Source organism: Anneissia japonica, unplaced genomic scaffold (assembly GCF_011630105.1).
Source record: "Anneissia japonica isolate Jap-2015-1 unplaced genomic scaffold, ASM1163010v1 scaffold287775_len252212_cov145, whole genome shotgun sequence".
Taxonomy (NCBI): domain Eukaryota; kingdom Metazoa; phylum Echinodermata; class Crinoidea; order Comatulida; family Comatulidae; genus Anneissia; species Anneissia japonica.
Window position 1 is genome coordinate 206,742 of NW_022719918.1, and position 6,038 is coordinate 212,779.

Consider the following 6,038-nt stretch of genomic DNA (forward strand, 5'->3'; position numbering starts at 1 on the left):
ATAATAATAATTTATTAGGAACTACACTTTTCAATCAGTGGCACACTTCTCAATCAAGGTGCGTCCAAAACAAAATGTACAGTAAGGTTCACAAAAAAGACTTATGCTAAGAAAAAGACAATTCAAAATTTCAAAAGGACATTATGGAAAAGCAATTAAATTAAAAGCAATCCTAAAACTAAAAAAATTTAAGGAAAAATGAAGTGATGCAAACAATCACATGAACAATTATACAAACACTATACAAACGTACATGAAATACACACAGTACATAAGTACATATATATCCATACACAACTGTATACCCAGTCACATGACTGTACCGTACTCACAATTATAAACATAAAGACATACAGTACATACTGAACTCTATACTGCACCACTTATCACACAAGAAGCACACATATCAGGCCAGATAACACAGAAGCATATAAAAGTAAATCAAAAGTCATAAAGTAATACAGGACTAAAATCAAAAACGTTCGTTTTCTTTTTTTTTTTATCTCATTTCTCTTTTTCCACGCCCTTGTAGCATACCTTTTACAAAATTTGTAAATTTTTCTTCAATTTCTTTTGGAAGATTTAGTGAAAAAGAGCCAAGAACATACATTAACTTCTGATCGGTTGTTGAATTTATAAATTGGTTCCAAATAGGCCTATTTGTATTTACTACTTTATGTTCAAGCTTTGCTAGTTCTTCCAATCTGATGTTATGGAGGGAAGGACATGAAAAAAGAAAATGTATAATATCTTCAATTGAATAAGAGCTACAAATAGAACAAATGCCATCATTATTATCGGACCAACTTGAGATTCGTTTTTGTAACGGTAAAGTATTGGAGCGTAATCTAAATTTTATGCAAGCACCCTCAAAATCTGTAGTTTCAAGTAAATATTTTTCTAAGCAAGGGCTTTCCTTAATAATTGAGTAATCTGAAAGGGAAGATTTTTGATCAAGATTACTTCTCCAATCAGTACAAGCTTGTTCTTTAAGTTTATTTACCTTCGATAAAAAACGAATTATTTTAATCGCTAGCTTGCATTCTTCCATTTAAACAAAATATTTTTTTAATTTTCATTAAAACGTATGTATATTTTATGGACCTTTCTGTCCTGTTTTGTAGTTTTTAGATAGCTCAATTGTGTTGTTTACATGCACTTCGCGAAAATCTAGCTTCGCGGTGTCAAATAAGTTGCTGACTTCCACACACTTTTTTATTTCGTCATCGTAAACGTGCGCTCATCGTAAATGTGCGCTCATTTTAACGACTGGCGTTGGTGGTAGTTCGTTGAAATTGAATTAATAGCGACTATTATAGCAGAAATAGAAAAGATTGAATTGTCAATAAATAAATACAACAAATCTGATTTTATTAATCGACTTGAACATGCTGTGTATAATCTGTCTCTTATACACATCTGACTTTTTAACGTTATTACTTGGTCGATGATGCAAAGGGCAAAGGTCATTGGTAATATCGACTATTCGTAAAACGGACGTTTGCTGGGTGTTTACCCAAAATATTACAAATAATTTCTGAAAACCAGACTAGTGAGACTACTTCGATGCTGTTGTTAGCATTGTTGAAGTTACGTTGTTGCCAGCCAGAAGATGATAATGGTGGTACAATACAACAAAGCTGGCTTAGATGCCTACGTTACGTAATCGTGTCCTTGTAATCCGACTTTACCGTTAAGCAAGTTAATTTACCGTTATTCTAGTAAAGTTAAGTCACTTAACTTAAGTGACTTAATTCCTTTAACTAGCTATAATTGAGTGGTTCACGTCGAACTTTTAACTAGTTAAGTGAATGTATATCTAGATAAAAGTTCGATGTGAACCAAGCTTTTGATTATTTAGAATGGTAGGCTTATCACACTACACAGTTATTAGTAATATAATAAATGACATTAATAATAATAATAATAGTAATAATTCTATACAAATTAATAATACTAATATAATTAGTAATGATGAATATTATTAAATACTGTAATTATTACCATTAATAAGAATTATATATTTTTAAAGAATTATACACTTATAACTTATAACGAAAGAACTTTATTGTTCGATATAAATATTTAGACACAGTACACAAATGTTAATAAATAATAATAATAATGATAATGACGATGATGATGATGATGATGATGAATTATTGTTAATTTCCTTAGCAAGTTTCAGGCCTATATCTTTAAAGTGATTGTTAAATAAATTTACAACTTTAAAGGGATACTTTGTTAATTCGTCATACACAATAATATCTGTACCAGATGATGATTTATTATTGTTTGAAAATGATTTAAGAAGGGAATGAAAAACACGCCCGGTACCTTTGATGTTGGAATATAATTTGCTAAAAATGTCAGAATAATACTTTCTTTTGGCGGTTTTAAGCTTTGCGTTTAGTTTGTTTTGATATTGCTTGTATTTTAAAGTATTAGAGTTAATGAGCTGACAGAGGCTTTTAAAATAAAGATTAAGGTCATGTGTTATTGAGGTTTGCAATCTGCCAGTCGTCAATAGTTTCAGTTTTAAGTTTACGTTTAATAGTATTATGTTCAGTTAAATGAACATGTGTGTTACATAAAGAAGAGTGTCTATTTAAAAAAAATCATATGCATAGTTAGGATCAGAGTATTGATGACATCTTCCCATGAACTGATCTTTGGTCATTCTGGAAGTTTTAGATATTATATTCATTGATATTTTTGGAGAGCTGTTTATGATTATTTGTTGGTTTATTTGGTTTGCATGTATTACTGATATTGAAAATATGATGATGGTCAATGGAATCATAAAAAAGATACCATTGATGATAGATGTATCAATATCATTGGTAAAAGTGTTGTCAATAAGATTTGCGTAGTCAAGGGTTATTCTTGTCGGCCTATGAATAAGAAGAAAAAAAATCATTAAAGAGGCAATGTACAAAATAATTACTGTTAACATCAAAATCAAATTTTAAAATATCAATATTATATCGCCAAGAAGCAAGTATTTTTTTTACTTTTCTCTCGATACTTTCCTCAGCAAGAGTTAAAACTGTTCTGTAAATGAAGAAGTTGATATATTATGTGGTCTATTAGTACCAATTATTAAGTTGTGTTTGTTTGTATTTAATTCAATAAATTTAGATTCTCCAAATATATTGGAATGGTATTAAATCACTTCTAAATAATTTGTATCTTAATTATATTGTTGGTAATAAAAAATATGAACTCCTCCACATTTATAGGAACGAGGTTAAAATATTGTAGAATAATTGGGCTAGCTGAATCCATCCAATGTTTCTGGTATCGAAATAATTATATCAAAATTAAAATTTAATAAATTAATACAATAATATTAAAATAGAATCAAAATATATATTCAATATTGTTGAAATTCTCCTTGAATTCATTTGGCAAGTAATATTTTGATCGAGGTTTATTGAAAAACAAATTCTATCCACCAATTGGTCTATTTTGTCAAATTGACTAGTAGGCCTAGAAGAAGATGGATTAAAAATAACAAGTTAGAAAATATTTCACAATTACTAAAAAAGAGTCAGACGCATCCATGAGTTACATTAAAACGACTATTAAACACAAACACAAAAATAGAAATGTAAAAAAGTTCAACGGTAATTTATTTAGGATACGGTTGTAAAATACAGGTACGCCTTTGGTGAGTACTGTACAACACACAGGAAAGTCTCAATATATAAAAAGCAAAGTAAAACAATAACTGAACCAAAATAATACTGTAAAAATTAGTAGTGATACTTTAAAAAAAAAGAAAAAAAGAAAAAAAAAAGAGATAGGGCCTACTATATACCAAGGTGTTACTACAATATAAATACAATAATTATCTTAGAAAATTAAAGCATTTGGATCCGAAAAAAACCTAGTAAATCATATAAAAAGGACACTGGCTCACACGAATTATTCCATTTTAATGATAACTATAAAATCCAAGAACATCAGTAACGGGGAGCCGGTCTAAAACCAAGAAAACTGACCTACTAATTGAAGGGGCGTACCACACCGCATATGTAGCGGTGTTGACCACCATTAGAACCAATGTTTGAGAAAAGATAGCTAAATTGCGTCTGAAACATTGCTGGTTTGTAACATTTATTTCATTGGTTAAGCTAAAGAAAATTATCAATAAAATACTTCTGAAAACAGATGAGTTTATTCAAAGATAAAAAAAGAAGTAAATTAAAGCAAAAGTATTAAAAGCAAAAACACAGTAAGCCATACTAGCACAAACATTAACTATATCAACAGTTAACTATAATATAAATAACAATAATAAAATAATAATAACAATAATACAAAACAATGATAATAACAACAGTAATGTATAACAATAACAACAAAATAATAAGAACAACAATAATAAAATAAACACAAAAACAATAACAATAACAGTAACAATAATAATAATAAGAGATTTAGTTTGTGTAAAGCATCGTGCGTGTATGTTTGTCTTGCGTAAGGGATATATTCGCTATTGACAATATAGTTAAAAGTACACCAACCATTTACATTATTCAACGCAGTCTGCAAGGAAGGCATATCTACTTTTTGAACGGTTTCACCAAGGGTGAGGTGAGACTGTCCACATAATTATTTCCAACATCTGCAGCCAACGATATTAGCATACCTAATGAAAATAAAGTATAACACTGGACCAAATAACAGAACAGTGAAATGTATGTCGATTTGGTTCTTGCAAACTTGGTGTTTGAAGACCGCCCAGTAAGAAAGCTACAGACAAAAGCAATTATGAACGATATCACCTGAAGATGAATTAAATTTTTAACCACAGCATTGTGATCGACACGATCAAACGCCTTGGTGAAGTCAATGGTACACAAGTTGACATAGCTCCCGTTTCCAACATGTTTTAAAATGCATAGTAAATTGTAGAACATTTTTTTCTACTGCCAAATTGCCTAGCATCAAGTTTACCCCTAATGTCATCAAGAATCCAATTAACAACAAAGGATTCAAAAACTCAGCTGAGGCTAGAATGCAAGAAAAGGTCTACTCAACAGATTTAAGATTCTTAATTTTGGATGGGTAAAACAGCTATCACATTTTTAGTATAGTAAATTAAATATAGTAATAGACAAAGCAAGCCCAGAAGCAAATTCCTTGTAATCTATTAGGATGTTCGTTGGCGTGACCAGTGTTGTAAAAATTAGTTTATTAAGAGCTCGGTTAACTTGCCCATCATAGATTAAAGGCGGTCGTCTAGTGACTGGTAAATAGGCGGGAGATAATATGAAATGAATGGAGCAATTGCATTACAAATACTAAAGAAACTTTTATTAACAATATTAGTAAAGTCCCCTTTAGAACAACCAGTTATAGTAAAATTAGAGTTGGCAGTCTTGCTATTACATATGTGTTTGATTCGTTATGATACTTGGTAGGGTTATACACTTAAGACACATTAGAGATTTACAGTAGTAATTCTCCTTTCGTTCAGAATTAGCGTTATGTACCAGGCCCGGGATTTATCAATCTCAGCTTAGCAAATATTCTAGGTCAAAAGATATTAGATGTCCCGAAGCAAATTAATATCTTTAGCTGAACTATCAAACCATTTTAGCAAAATTGTAGCTTAAAAATCGCCTAAGATGGTTCCTATAGCGTACAATCTACTTTTTAATTTTTAGCAATTTTTAAGTTAAAGCCATATTGATAAATTTGACAATAAAATGGACTTCAGATGAATTTAAGCTGATTTCTAGTTTGATAAATCCGGCCCCAGGTTGCAAAGACTAGGCCCCTACTTGTTATCAAGAACATTTTGCCAGTCGTAGGAGTGGCAATACGGTTGCAGACACACAGACTTGCGGGGGAGGGACAGGGGGTCTGGTCAAGCAACTCCCCCCCCCATAAGCCAAAGCTAATCGGGCCGTCGGACAAAAAAAAAGGCCTAGTTTTCCCATTCCAGACACTTCCGGCCATTTATGAGTGTCCCAATTAAAAAATAAATCTCGTTTTGGGAGGAGGGGGACACCCCTCCCATACCT